The sequence below is a fragment of the Pleurodeles waltl genome, chromosome 12 (genome assembly GCF_031143425.1).
Source record: "Pleurodeles waltl isolate 20211129_DDA chromosome 12, aPleWal1.hap1.20221129, whole genome shotgun sequence".
In the NCBI taxonomy this organism is placed as follows: Eukaryota; Metazoa; Chordata; class Amphibia; order Caudata; family Salamandridae; genus Pleurodeles; species Pleurodeles waltl.
The window spans coordinates 643,682,105-643,698,275 of NC_090451.1; positions in this window are offsets into that span (position 1 = coordinate 643,682,105).

The following is a 16,171-nucleotide window of genomic DNA, read 5'->3' on the forward strand; positions in this document are numbered from 1 at the left end:
TTCTCCGTTTCACCAGACAATTCCAGCCGACATTCTGGTAACGGATGCGTCTCTTCAGGGTTGGGGTGCTCATCTGGGTTCCTTCCAAGCTCAGGGTCTGTGGTCCGACAAGGAAAAGAACTATCACATAAATCTACTGGAGCTCAGAGCAGTCCATCTGGCTCTCAAATCTTTCTCTCCATTGGTTCATGGGAAATCTCTCCTAATTCAGACAGACAATACAACCACAATGTATTACCTGAACAAACAGGGAGGAACAAGATCACTACCTCTGTCTCGAGAATCCCAAACGATATGGCATTGGCTCCTGGCCAGGGGAATGTCTATCACAGCGGTACACCTGCCAGGTCAGCAAAACGTAGAGGCAGATTTCCTGAGCAGACATCTAGAAGACGCGCACGACTGGGTCCTACACGACGAAGTCGTCGAGGACATCTTCGGTCAATGGGGTCGACCCCAGTTGGATCTCTTTGCAGACGAAACAAACAAAAAATGCCCAGACTTCGCATCCAGGTTCTGCCGTCCGGGATCTCAAGGGAATGCCCTGTTGATCAACTGGTCAGGGACATTTCTCTACGCCTTTCCACCGATTCCCCTCATACCGGCAGTAATCAACAAATTTTACAACTCCAGAACCAGAATGATTCTGATAGCGCCACAATGGCCCCGCCAATTCTGGTACACGGACCTACTCAACTTATCGGAAAAACCTCACAGGAGGTTGCCGTGCAGACCGGATCTCCTGAGCAGAATGGAAGGCAGAATCCTACATCCCAACCTTCCCTCTCTGAGCTTGACAGCATGGCTCCTGAATTCCTACAGTATGGGCACCTAGGGCTCTCGCAGGAGTGCATGAACATCTTGAAAGAGTCAAAACGACCTTCCACGCGGCGTTCTTACGCTTTTAAGTGGAAGAGATTTTACATCTGGTGCTCTCAACAAGGTATAAATCCCATACGAGCTCAGGAGGACGTCATACTGTCCTATTTGCTTCATCTGGCGAAGTCTGGTCTGCAGGTATCTTCTATTAAGGTTCATTTGTCTGCAATTACAGCGTATCGTAAGTCGCCTTCTCAGGAATCCTTCTTTACGATACCTGTAGTCAAGGATTTTTTAGAAGGCTTGAAAAAGGTTTTTCCTCCCATTCGGAGACCTTCTCCTCCATGGGAACTGAATGTAGTCCTGTCAAAGCTTATGGGCCCTCCCTTTGAACCTATCCACAAGGCCTCTTTACAGCACCTTACGTGGAAGACGGCTTTTTTGGTGGCCATTACTTCAGCGAGGAGGGTCAGCGAAATTCAGGCTCTGTCTTGCAGAGAACCGTACACGGTTTTTCACGATAATAGAGTGGTTCTGCGAACTCACCCATCTTTCCTTCCGAAGGTGGTGTCAGAATTCCATATCAATCAGACTATATCTTTACCGACTTTCTTTCCCAATCCGGAGACTCCGGCTGAGAAAGCATTGCATTCTTTAGACTTGAAAAGAGTGCTGAAATTCTATTTGGACAAAACAAAACCGATTAGACATTCTAACCATTTGTTTCTAAATTATGGTCATTTAAGAACAGGAGAGGCAGCGTCTAAACGAACGATATCAAGATGGATTGTGTCTTGTATTGTTAACTCTTACCAACTGGCTAATAAGCGATTACTGGCTAGGCCAAAAGCGCATTCCACAAGGGGAAAAGCGGCTACTGCTGCCCTCCTTAACAATGTACCAATTTCCGAGATTTGTAAGGCTGCTACATGGAAGTCTGTGCATACCTTTACTAAGCATTACTGTTTAGACTCGGATGCAAGAGCGGATGCCCAGGTGGGGCAGGCCTCTCTTAGAAATCTATTTGCATGAATATATATTCTTTCCTGCACTTCTTTCAGACAGTCCGCAGAGTTTAGGGATGGGCTTGCTAATCTATTCAATGTTTATGACTATTGATGAGGATCCCCTGGAAGAGAAGGATAAGTTACTTACCTGTAAATCCTAGTTCTCTTCCAGGGGTATCCTCATCAAAGTCATAAACAACCCACCCTCCTCCCCGGACTCAAGTCTCCTAGAAGTGCAGGACAGATTATTTTTCTAATCAGTTACACAGATTGTCACCGTAAAAAAGTACTGACCTAACTGTGAACCAACTGTCACCTTCCCTTCACCCCTGAGGCATGGTGGGATACTGGAGGTGCTCAGGGTCTTAAAGGCACGGTGCCAAAGTTTTTATGGTTCTCCTGTGTTAACCTGCATGCAGCCTATTGGCTAAGAATGCTTCATTGTTTTTCAATGTAGTTTTTTCTATTTTTCTCTGCTATTTACTGCTGTTTACTTCCCTAAGTCCAGTTTTTGGGGGCTTAGGTAGATATTTATGATCTATTGTGATTTTATAATATAAAAAAAAAATAAAAAAAACTTGCATAGAAATAAAGCATTTTAGCCTATTTATGATTATAGCCTGCATTGCTGTTTTACACATGATAATATGTATGTATTTTATATATATATGCTCCGGGGTCCCCGCACAAGGGCGGGAATATTCAATGTTTATGACTTTGATGAGGATACCCCTGGAAGAGAACTAGGATTTACAGGTAAGTAACTTATCCTTCTCTGACTCTTGCATTTGCCAAGGCTTGTTGGTGGTTTTCCAGCACCACTGACTGACTGCATCACGACTGCCGAAGTAGGACATCACTTGCATCACTTTTGGAACTCCTCTTCTGATCCTGGGCTGCACTGCTGACTTTCTTCATCCTCCGTCGACCTGGTCCTGCATCCACAGAGGGGTAGGTAGTGGTTCCTGCCACAGCCGGACACTCCAACTCGGAACTGGACTTGGTCCCCTTCTTTTGTAGATCTACTTCTGTCAGGGTCCAGATTTGGTTTCTTCCAGTCTTGTCAGGATCTTGCACAGATCTTTTCCAAAGTTCTCCTATGGGTTTGGGGAAAAAACAGGTACTTATCCAGTATTGGATCTTTCATAAATTCACATGCTTGAATCATCCCCGTCGTCGAAGTGGGAGTCCCACGGTACATAAAATAGCAATAAATAATAAATATTTTTTTTTTGCCATAGGCTATAATGGAGCCAGAGCTTGCTCATATAGCCCATCCATGTCCTTTTGTGAAAGGACCCAAACCTGCCTGCTGTCCAATCAGGCACCAGCACCCTCTAGAACCTTCTCCAGAGAAGCTCTCTTTCTCAGATTTTCTACCGCACGTCGTGTGAAGGGAGTCTCCCTGAGCCCTGCTCAGTTTTTTCTTCTACTTCAGAGATTTTCTCTCAAGAAAGCTTCAAATATGTCAGATTCTTCTAGAAAAGGCCTTTTCCGCCCTTGCAAGGCCTGTGGGAAGAAAAGGCTCCATGTGGATGACCCACATAAAGACTGTTTGTACTGTCTTTACCCACAACATCAGGTTAAGGACTGCAAAATATGTCACACCTTCTCCACAAAGACCTCAGAGACCGGGAGGGCAGGCTCCTGACATGGTTACAGGCCAAATCCTGTACTTCAGGTGAGGAGAGTGGGTCAGAGAGGCCACATAAAAGGTCCAGATCTGAGGACCTAGGCTACACAGAGAAATCCAGGAAGAGGCAGAAATCTCATCATGGGAAGGGCTTACAGACTTCAGTCTCCTCTGAGCCTTCCTCTCCTCTTCAAAAGAAGGAGTCCTACCATCTATCTCCCTCTTCAGAGCCTTCCACTTCTGGAAAAATTACTCTGAAAATCAGATAAACTACGACAACACCGTTGACGACCGTGACGACGACGACGGTACCTACATCTACCGTCTCCACTTCTTCGTCGACGAGACCGTCGTCAGCGTCGACGACCTTAACATCGTCGGTAAGGGGTCCGATCCCCTCTCTCCAGACTCCATCGGCACCGTCGATGACTGTCCCGTCGACTATAACTTCAGCGACGCCATTCTCATCGGTGATATCGCCATCAACGGGGTCAAAGAAACTACCGTCGACGACACTACCGTCGGCGAGACCATCGTCGGCGAGAACATCGTCGGGGAAACCATCGTCGACGAAACCATCGTCGGCGACGCCACCGTCAACGAGACCATCGTCGACGGAAAAATCTCTACCATCCACGGCTGCATCAACTTTAACGCCATCGACAGCAGTGATGCCTAGTAGACAGGTTGAGGCCACTCCTACCTCTTCCAGGTCTCCAGATTTCCGAGCCATGGTCAGCATCAGAAATTTACCTACGCAGGACATTTATCCAGCCGACACATCTCCAAACAAGGTGTCGGCTTTACTACCCAGTCATCTTCTTGACTGGGAGGAATCGGACGAAGGTCCTTTCGGAGATGCACGTAGCCCTTCGCAGCTCCATGTCAAATACTAAGATGACGATGAAGAGGATGAGTATGAACAGTATCAACCATACTACTCGCATCAGGACCAATACTATGAAACACGAGAGCCTCAACACAGAGACACCGTACAAATGCCTTCTTCCTTAATCCAGGATTTACAATCCATGCTTCAGGATTATAGGAGAAGGTTTCCAGCGGAAGGTCAACCATCGGCGCCGGTCTCTACGGTGACGCCAGTCAATGCTCCTCCTCCGCCAGCCACTCCAAGATCAACATCACATTCGGTGTTAGCTGCACCCCCCAGAGATGAAGGTTCCACTTCAGGGGAAGAAGAACAAGAAGAAGGAGAAATTTCCACCCCACAACATCCTACCGATGAATGGGATGATTACTTGGCCCCCACTCCTTCTCCACCACCTCCTCGCCCCTCTGATTCTCCGACCGAGGACATAGGTGGTTTCCATAATCTTATGGACAGAGCCGCAGTGCGTTTCCACCTACCAACATCTGTCTCCCAATCGGAATGTTTCCTGCATGATTTCAAAGAACAATCACGGAAGTCGGTACGGTCCATTCGGATTATTGATTACATATGGAGCGAGTTCACAAAAATTATGCGGAATCCGGCTACGGTTCCTCCAGTTCCACAAAAACTGGATAAAAAAATATAAGGCAACCCAAGATTCTCCTGCATGCCTTACTGGACATCCAAAGCCTGATTCGGTCATCTCACAGGCTGCTCAAAGACGCTCCAAAAATCCATCAACGCCTATCTCTACTCCTCCAGACAATGGAGGTCGCAGACTGGATAATATAGGCAAGAGATTCTCCTCCATGTCTGCAATCACTGTCAGGGCAGCAAATTCATTAGCAATTTTAGGCCGATATGATCGTCAAATGTGGTCCGACATGCAACCTTTCCTGGACCTCATCCCAGAAAATAAGCAAGAAGAGGCACGAAAGATCCTACAGGAAGGTGAGCGTGCGTCGGAAGAGATTATTGACTGCGCTCTGGACATAGCCTCTACTGGTTTCCGCCAACTAGCGGGTGCCGCTGTCTTACGACGACAAGGTTGGCTCAAGGCCACATCCTTCAGACCAGAAGTGCAGTCCCGAATTCTAGACATGCCTTACAATGGGGAATCTTTGTTTGGCAAACATGTGGATGACGCACTTCAAACCATTAAGACGGACACAGACACGGCCAAGTCCCTGGGTACCCTGCAGTACAGGAAGCAGCCCTTTCGAGGGGCTAGAGGGAGAGGTTTCACCTCATTTCGAGGTTCCTTTCATAGACAATACCAGCAATCCCAGTACAGGCCTTCATACCACCAGCAGTACAGGCAATCATCGACTGCCTCCTATACCAGACAAGGAGGGAAACGAAGGCAGGGTTCACAATCCAGAGATCAACCCAGAAAGCAATGATCTTCCACAGGCACCAGCTATGCTCCCTCAATGCCCGCAACATCAGCAAATAGGAGCAAACATTTCTAACTTCATCCAACAGTGGAAGAAGATAACATCAGACAAGTGGGTGCTGGATATAGTGACAAGAGGTCATACCCTGGAGTTCATACAAAAGCCACCGCTTCACCCACCAACATCAGGCAGCTCTCTCCACCTTCGTCTGCTTCAAGCGGAAGTCTTCAGCCTTCTGGCCAAAGGGGCTATAGAGACAGTTCCTCTGCAACAACGGGGTCTCGGATTCTACTCCCGTTTTTTCCTCATAAGGAAGAAGTCAGGAGAGTGGCGTCCTATATTAGACCTCAGGAAACTCAACAAGTTCCTTCGGAAACAATCCTTCAGGATGATCACACTGTCAGATATCTTGCACCTCTTGAATCCTGGAGATTTTATGACAACCTTAGATCTCCAGGACGCCTACTTCCACGTTCCGATACACCAAAAACATCACAAATATCTCCGTTTTACAGTAGCCGGTGCCCATTATCAATTCAGAGTCCTGCCATTTGGCCTCAGATCAGCTCCGAGAATCTTCACGAAATGCCTTGCCCCAGTCGCAGCATCCCTCAGAAGCAAGGGTTTCCAGGTGTTCCCCTACCTGGACGACTGGCTCATAAAAGCTCCGTCATCTCTACTAGCCTCAAAAGCCACAGATGCCTGCCTAAGACTATTCAACAGTTTGGGTCTAACAGTGAACCTACAAAAGTCAGTCGTATTTCCCGCGCGCAGGAGAGTTTTCCTGGGAGCAGAATTGGATACTATCCAAAACAAGGCATATCTTACCCTAGCAAGGCAGCAGAAGCTGACCCAATTGGCTCTCACAATCTCCACAAGAAAGTTAGTTTCAGTACGAGTATTCAAATCGCTTCTGGGCATGATTTCCTCAGCCATAGTTCTAGTGCCGCTGGCAAGACTCAAAATGAGACCTCTACAAGAAGAACTACAACTTCAGTGGATCCAATCACAAGGATCCTTCGACGACTTAATAACCATCACACCAAGGATTCGGCAAACATTAGAATGGTGGTCTCACATCGACCACCTCTCCCACGGTCTAACCTTTCTGGCACCAATAGCAGATTTCGTTATCACCACGGACGCCTCCTTGGAAGGATGGGGAGGCCACTTACAGGACATGCGCATTCAAGGCAGATGGTCCAAGCTCCAAAAAGAGATGCACATAAATCTGTTAGAACTGAAGGCGATTCATCTTACGCTCAAAGCTTTTCTGCCACGCATCGCAGGATCATCAGTGTTAGTCAGAACAGACAACACAACAAGCATGTTCTACATCAACAAACAGGGAGGAACAAGATCCCTCCCCCTTTCAAGGAAAGCTCAGTCTCTCTGGAACTGGCTCACACGGAACAACGTCCGCCTCAGGGCAGAGCACCTAGCGGGTGTCAACAATGCTCTAGCGGACTCTCTCAGCAGGATAGACGACAACTGTCACGAGTGGGAACTCAACCAGACCATACTCGAGAGCATTTTTCAACGATGGGGTCGGCCGATCCTAGACCTGTTCGCCACCAATCTGAACGCAAAATGCCAGTTTTACGCCAGTCGATACCCGCTCCCGGGGTCGTGGGGAAATGCTCTTTTGATAAGATGGTCCGGGATCTTTGCATACGCTTTTCCCCCCATTCCACTGATTCCCAGACTCCTCAGGAAAATGAAGACCGAATGCTGCAATATCATTCTCATAGCCCCCAAGTGGCCGAGGCAGTACTGGTACACGGAGCTCCTCCTCCAGTCAATAGCCAATCCAGTCCGTCTCCCTTGCAACCACAATCTTCTATCGAAGAATCAGGGTCTCATCTTACATCCCGACCCAACTTCACTGCACTTGCATGCTTGGCTCCTGAGTTCAGAGAGTTCCAAGATATGAACATCGACCAAGAATGTAGGCTAATATTATCTAAAGCACGAGCAGAGAGCACGAACAAGACATACAAATTGAAATGGAAGAGGTTCTGTGATTGGTGTTCTCAGAACAATTTTCACCCATTTCAAATCAATCCTGAGCAAATTCTTCCTTACCTGCTCTCCCTTTCCAAAGCTGGTCTTTCCTATGCATCAGTCAAGATTCACCTAGCAGCTATAGCCTCTTACAGACGATCGGCTAACATGCCGTCTATTGGTTCAACCAGGGTAATCAAACAGTTTATGAAAGGGCTGTTCCGCACCTTTCCTCCGGTACGCTTACCTCCGCCAGAGTGGCACCTTAATATTGTTCTCTCCCAACTCATGAAAGCCCCTTTTGAACCCATCCATAGAGCTGAACTCAAGTACATCACCTGGAAAGTATCAACCTTGCTCGCTCTCACCTCTACCAGAAGAGTCAGTGATATACAGGCGTTCACTACCAAAGAACCTTTTTTCGTTTTTTCTGAGGATTTCGTTATGCTCCGAACCAATCCCAAATATATTCCCAAGGTTCCATCTTCGTTCCACCTCAATGAGCCCGTTATTCTACGAACCTTTTTTCCAAACCCTACTACGATAGCAGAGAGAACTCTCCATTCTTTGGACATTAAACAATGCTTACAATTTTACCTGCAAAGTACCAAGCACATCAGGAAATCAGACCAACTCCTAGTATCTTATTCTCTGGGACGTCAGGGAACAGGAGTAACCAAGGCCACTATAGCCCGATGGATTTCTTCAACAATCCAATTTTGTCACAACAAGGCAGGAAAACCCTTGACTAGGTGCCCGAGAGCCCACTCCACAAGAGCAGTCTCCACATCGGCTGCTTTGTTTCAAGGTATTGCCCTTGAAAAAATTTGCCAGGCTGCGACATGGAAAACTACGCATTCTTTTACGCAGCACTATTGTTTGGAGTCATCACAAAGAACAGACTCTAGTAGGACAAGCTGTGCTACGCCATCTCTTTCATTAAGGTGAGACCTTTCCTTAGTTATAGTCATATGGTTTGAGATGCAAATAACCATGTTTCTATTATGCTTCCATGCGAATATGTAAAGTGTATGTATGTATTTATGAATGTGTATACACGTACTTTAAGTATCTGTATTCCTTCGTAACTCACGGTCAGAAATGTATGAGTTTTCTATGACTGTTATTATTATTATGATTATTATTATTTATATTTGAGATAGAGGGTCTTCATGCTCGCACCCTCCACCCACGCTGGATACAATGTTTATCAACCATACTGCTGTCTATTCAGATTCAAGCATGTGAATTTATGAAAGATCCAATACTGGATAAGAAAACAAGTTACTTACCTGTAACTACAGTTATCCAGTATTGGTATCTTTCATAAATTCACATGCGACCCACCCGCCTCCCCTTTGATGCTCGCATTTCCTCTCAGGTTTTAATTTTTCACTCTCGTGCTGGAAAATCTGAGGAAGAGAGCTTCTCTGGAGAAGGTTCTAGAGGGTGCTGGTGCCTGATTGGACAGCAGGCAGGTTTGGGTCCTTTCACAAAAGGACATGGATGGGCTATATGAGCAAGCTCTGGCTCCATTATAGCCTATGGCAAAAAAATATTATTTATTATTTATTGCTATTTTATGTACCGTGGGACTCCCACTTCGACAACGGGGATGATTCAAGCATGTGAATTTATGAAAGATACCAATACTGGATAACTGTAGTTACAGGTAAGTAACTTGTTTTCTTACCTCTCCTCTTCTGCTCGCTGGGGGGGGGGGGGGGGGGGGGGGGGGGGCTGGTACTTACCTTTTGGGTTTCCTAGTTCCTCCAGTTCCACTTCCTTGGGTGGGAGACTGCCTTTCACATTCCACTTATTTAGTATATGGTTTGGTCTCCTCCTAGGGCCTTCACTATTTGCTATTGTTTTTACTATTTGCTATTGCTTTCTATGCTAATCACTGACTTCTAATGTGTACATAATAGTGTGTTTACTTACCTCCTATTGGAGTATTTCCTATTCAGTATTTTAGTAGTTGTGTTACTATAATAAACTACCTTTATTTTTCTAACACTGTGTGGTTCTTTCATGTGTGTAAGTGCTGTGTGGCTGTAGCGGTATTGCATAAGCTTTGCATGTCTCCTTGATAGGTCTTTGCTGCTCATCCACAGCTACCTCTAGAGAGCCTTGGCTTCCTAAAAACTGTCTATACCTCACTAATAGGGGATATCTGGACCTGGTATAAGGTGGTAACATCATAGGTGCTGACCACTCAACAGGCCAGCTTCCTACATTGGTGGTGCAGCGATTGAATAAGACACTTGCAATTGCCTTACCACTCTGTCACTGGTTACTTTTCATACGAAAGACCATTCCTAGCTGCTAGGTACACCCTACACTTAGTTGTTAGGATTACTAGTCCCCTACGTTTGGGTAAGTTAGGGGTCTAGCATAGCCTTTGCTCCAACCTTTTCTAGGAGCCTAGCTGTTAGAGTAGTTAGGTACACCTACACCACTCTAGCAATAAAATGTCTTCAGTAGAGCACAACTCTCAGGCACCAGACTCTCACCATGAGGGCCTTACCTTATAAGAGCATAGGGAGATGCTTGTCACCAGAAAACTGAAAACCCGGAGAAATCCCCCAAAAAGTCTACTTCTTGGCTTACTTATCAAAGCTGACCAGGACAAAGCTGGCAGCCAGGAGGAGGAAGTAGAAACTGACCCTCGAGTCCTAGACAGGGTAGATTTACACTACACTTGGGAGGGTTAGGAAGAACCGGGGGAACACCACAGCACTGTTAGGAGTACAGCAAGTAGTGAGAGAGGGGGTTATGACAGTAGACCTACCTTTACTCCTAGAGGGCTGGTCCAGAGAGTCCTAGGAGGAGGGATGGGTCCTCTTCTGTCCATACACGTGTCTCCTCAGTATCTGCTTCACCTCAGGGAAAGATTCCTTGGATAGGGAACTTAGGAAACTGAGATTTGAGGAGGCCAAGCTGAGGGTGCAGCAGTAACAGCTGGCCCTAGATAGGGAGGTCTTGGCAGTGGAGAGAAAATTGATTTGGGTTTAGCACCCCCATGGTGCAGCAATTTGAGCTTTAGGGACACCAGAATAAAGGAGGATTCTTATGATTCTAAGAATCTGAGCAAGATAGTCCCTCCTTTAAAGGTGTGACATGACATATACAAATGGTTTGCTGCTTTGGAGAAGGCCTATAAAGTTCAGAAGCTCCCACAAAGGCAGTGGACAGCAATCTTCTGGCTCTCCTTCTCTGACAAAGGCACAGACAAACTCCTTACTGTCAGAAAGAAAGAAGTAGACAATTATACAGCTCTAAAAATTGCACTGTTAGATGGTTTTGGTTTGACCACTGCACAATACAGGATCACGTTTAGGGAAACCAGAAAGGAGTCCTCCCAGGACTGGGTATATTTTGTGTACTGTTCTGTGAAAGATCTGGAGGGCTGGTTGCATGGGAGCAAACCAATTGACTACCAGGGCTTATACAATTTAGTTCTGAGAGAGCACATTTTGAATAACTGTAAATCTGATCAGCTGCATCAAAATCTGGGGGACTCTGATCTGACCTCTCCCCAAGAATTGGGAAAAGAAGCAGACAAGTGGGTCAGCACCAGGGTGAGTAGGAAAACTCACACATGGGGTGACCACAAGAAGAAGGAAGCCGGTAAGAATCAGGATAAGGATGGGGACAAAGATAAAACTGAAGAGTCTTCATCAGGAGCACACAACTCCTCTGGGATGGGAATAAATCCTCTTCCTCAAACTCTAAAAAAAAAAAAAAAAAGCCTTGGTGCTACATGTGTAAAAACAAAGGCCATAGGACAGGAGTCCACTCTTGTATTAAGAAAGGCACCTAGCCCGCCCACCACTACTAACACTACTTCTACCTTGAGTGCCCCTAGCAATAGCTGTAGTAGTGGTAATAACAGTAGTAAGTCCAAAAGTGTAGCTAGGTTCACCTTGGGGGCTGTAGTGGGATCTGGGCTAGTCAAGGAGACCACTGAGGCTGTGTTGGTCTCTGATGGGTGCATTGACTTTGCCACCCTAGCTGCATGTCCCCTTAATATGGGTAAGTACAGGCAGCATCCCTTAATCAATGGGGTTGAGGCTGAGGCCTACAGGGACACAGGTGCCAGTGTCACTATGGTGACTGAAAAACTGGTGTCTCCTAAGCAACACTTACTTGGTCACACATCCTAAGTGACTGATGCTCATTATAACACTTTGTGCCACCCCATGGCAGTTATTGATTTCCGCTGGGGAGGGGGGTGGTTACTGGCCCTAAAAATTTTGTAGTGTCCTCTGATTTACCTGTAGAATGTCTGCTAGGTAATAACTTGAAGTGGAATTGGAGGCCAGTGCAGGAATGCTGGGCATTCCTGTGCACATCTTTGCCCTCACCAGATCACAGGCTAAAAAAACAAAAGGTACAGGGAAACCTGGAGCCTGGAACAATGACCCAGGAGGCTCCTAAGCAAAAGAGCAAAAAGGGTAAAAAGGTACCCCCTGCTCTAGCTTACAGTGAGGATTCAACTCCCGAGGGAGAAGGATCTACTCCTTGGGTAGAACCTACACCAGAGGAGCACCAAGCTGACACAGCTCAGCTCTTGGGTGCAGGGGGCTCACCAGAGAGGAACTCAGCAAGGAACAGAAAACCTGTCCCACACTGGAGAGCTTAAGGCAGCAAGCTGCAGCACAACAGGCAGGGGATATCAGTGGCACCCATGAGGTGTCCTGGGATAACAGCCTCTTATACTGAGAAGCAAGAGATCCTAAACCTGGTGCCACCTGGCGACTGGTTATCCCTCAGAAGTTTAGGAAGTTCCTGTTAACCCTAGCACATGATATCCCCCTTGCAGGCCACTTGGGGTAACGGAAGACTTGCGACAGGCTATTCCCTCACTTTCACTGGCCCTATATGTCAGAAGACACCAAGGAGTTTTGTCACTGCTGTATCACCTGTCAAGCCAGTGGCAAGACAAGTGGCACCCCAAAAGCCCATGTAATTCCACTACCAGTGGTCGGGGTGCCCTTTGAGAGGGATGGGGTGGATATTGTTGGCCCCCTGGTCCATCCAACAGCCTCTGTTAATAGATTCATCTAGGTTACGGTGGACTATGCCCACCAGATATCCAGAGGCCATTCCCCTCAGGACCACTACAGCTCCAGCAGTGGCCAAAGCTCTCCTGGGAATTTTCTCAAGGATGGGTTTTTCCTAAAGAGGTGGTATAAGACAGGGGTGCAAGCTTCATGTCTGCTTACCTTAAAGCCATGTGGAAGGAGTGTGGTGTAAGTTATAAATTCACCACCCCTTTCCATCCACAATCAAATGACTAGTTGAGATGTTTAGTAAAACTCTCAAAGGCAAGATAACTATCTGAGAAACTCAGAAAGAGGTGGGATGTCCTGTTACCTTGCCTCCTCTTTGCCTCGAGGGAGGTTCCTCAGAAGGGAGTGGGTTATTGCCCATTTGAACTTCTGTTTGGACACCCTGTTAGGGGTCCTTTTGCTCTTGTGAAAGAAGGCTGGGAGCAACCTCTCAAGTCTCCAAAACATGACATAGTATACTATGTACTAGGCCCCAGGTCTAGGATGGCCTAGTACATGAAGAAGGCTTTCAAATACCTTCAGGCCAGCCAAGAGTTGCAAAAACAATGGCATGACCAGAAGGCTGTGCTGGCTGTTTACCAGCCAGGACAGAAAGTGTGGGTCCTGGAACCTGTGGCTCCCAGGGCTCTCCAAGACAAACGGAGCGGCCCCACACTATTGTGGTGAGAAAGGGTAAGATCACCTACTTGGTTGACTTAGGCACTCCTAGAAGCCCCCACAGGGTGCTTCATGTGAACCACCTGAAATGCTTCTATGACAGGTCTGACATGACCTTGCTCATGGCAACTGATGCGGGACAGGAAAAAGAGAGTGACCTGCTCCCTGACCTCTTCTCCCACAATACAGGGGATGGCTCAGTAGATTGGGTTGTGCTTGCAGACTACCTTTACTCCAGTATTGGAACTTTCATAGATTCACATGCTTAAATCATTCCCCGTCGTCGAGATGGGAGTCCCGGGTATAATTTACACAAGTAATGTCAAGACATATTAACAAAAGAAAAAAGGCCCTAGGCCTCTTCAATTTAACAGTCTATCAGAGTCATTTTGTGAAAAGGACCAAACTTGAGCATCCACCAATCAGGCGACAGCAGCCTCCAGACTCCTCCTGAGAGAAGCTCCAGCACCTCAGATTTTCTACCACACGTCGTGCTAGGGAGTCTCCTCAGAGCTCTGCTCTTTCTTCACACCTTTTTTCAACAATTTTCCCTCAGAGAAACTTATCTAACTTGATTTGTCAGCTATTTTTCAACTATGTCTGACAAGGAGAAGAAGGGTCTCTTCAGAGACTGCAAGACTTGTGGAAAGAAAAGGCTTCATTCTGAAGACCCTCACCAAGGCTGCGTTTACTGCCTGTACCCAGATCATTCAGCCAAAGACTGTAAGATTTGTTGTACTTTTTCTTCTAAAACTTTAAAAGATAGGGAAGGCAGATTATTAATATGGCTGCAGAAACTAAAACATAGGAAAGACCCAGATTCTGATTGGGAGAGTGATGAATCATCAACATCTAAGAGATCATCAAAAAGGGCGAGATCAGGCTCCAGATCTCCCTTACAACCCTCAAGAAAAGCCCTCAAAAAGACTACTGCAGGGTCTTATAAGGGCCGCAGCCCATCTTCTTCCCCAAAGAAAGTTTCCAGGAAAGAGGGGAAAGGCCATTCTTCCAGTTCAGAGAGGCACAGGAAGTCTTCCTCTGTACCACCATCTGTGCCTTTTAAGAAGCCATCCTCTGTAACTGGGAAAAAAGCATCGTCGACGGATTCATCGTCGACGGTACCGTCGGTGAGTGCTTTTCTGGCGACGACATCTACTTCTGGGTTTCCACTGTCGACGAGAACAGGTACCCCACCGTCGATGAAAACTGCAGCGTCGACATCAGCATCATGTATCCATTGATTTCGAGGATCAGATACAAATAACTCTGATAATGCTCAGAGCTCTGAGATGGTGGACATGGCAAGGTCACTAGGGACCCTGCAATATAAAAATCTTCCTTTCGACCTAGAGGGTGTGGCCAACCCTCATACAGAGGAGGATATCAACAACACAGGTATTCGGCCTATCCTTCCTCTTTCCAGCAAAATCGTCCATACTACTCACAAAGGCAGCCGCCGCAACCGGCCTATGGTAGACCTGGCGGCCGTGGACGCTCAACCCGCCTGGCCAAAGAATTGGGTCCTAGAACATGATGCTTTTGTGGCTCCGGCTACGTTCCAGTCCGCCTCCTTTCATTCTGGGCGGAATGATATATCTATTCCTCAAACAATGGCAAACCATTACTTCAGACAAGTGGGTCCTACAATTAGTGAAACGGGGCCATACTTTAGAATTTATCCAGATACCTCCCTCCAGCCCCCCCCCCCCCCCCCCCCCCCGCAGGACTCCTTCAAGATACCCTCAACTACTCAAAAAGGAGATCGACAAGATGCTTCTCAAAGGAGCTATAGAGAAGGTGCCTCTGGCCCAACGAGAAACAGGATTTTATTCCAGGTTCTTCCTCATTCGGAAAAAAAGGGAAGGATTGGAGGACGATCCTCGATTTAAGGGAACTAAATGTCTACTTAAAAAAGCAATCGTTCCGTATGATTAGCCTGCAAGACGTCCTCCTGCGTCTCAATCAGGGAGATTTCATGTCTTCACTAGACCTGAAAGACCCATACTTCCACATACCCATCCACCATGCCCACAGAAAATACTTGAGATTCACCATAGCCGGCAGCCATTTTCAATACCGTGTCCTTCCTTTTGGACTGAAATCAGCCCCCAGAATATTTACCAAGTGTCTAGCACCAGTCGCAGCCTTTCTCAGAAGGAGAAAACACCAAGTTTTTCCATACTTAGACGATTGGTTGATAAAGGCAAAGACCTACGCAGGAACGCACAAGTCAACAAAAAAGTGCGTTTCCTTACTAAACATCCTCTGATTCACCATCAACTGGGAGAAATCCAAGCCTCTACCAGCACGCAATATTACCTTTCTAGGAGCAAGACTGGACTCAGAATCCACCATGGCATGTCCCACGTCAGAGAGGCAACAAAGGTTACTGACTCTAGCAAGTTCCATACAGAAAAGAAGAAAGGTTACTGTCCGTCTGTTCAAGTCTCTGTTGGGCATGATGTCTTCATGCATACCTCTGGTTCCTCTATGTCGTCTAAAGATGCGCCCCTTACAAGAGCAACTAAATTGTCAATGGCTCTAAGTATCAGGCACTTTCGAGGATCAGATACAAATAACTCCGATAATGCTCAGAGCTCTGAGATGGTGGTCTCAAAGGCATCATCTATCAATCGGCCTTTCGTTTCTACAGCAGCCAGCCCCGTGGACCATAACGACGGATGCAT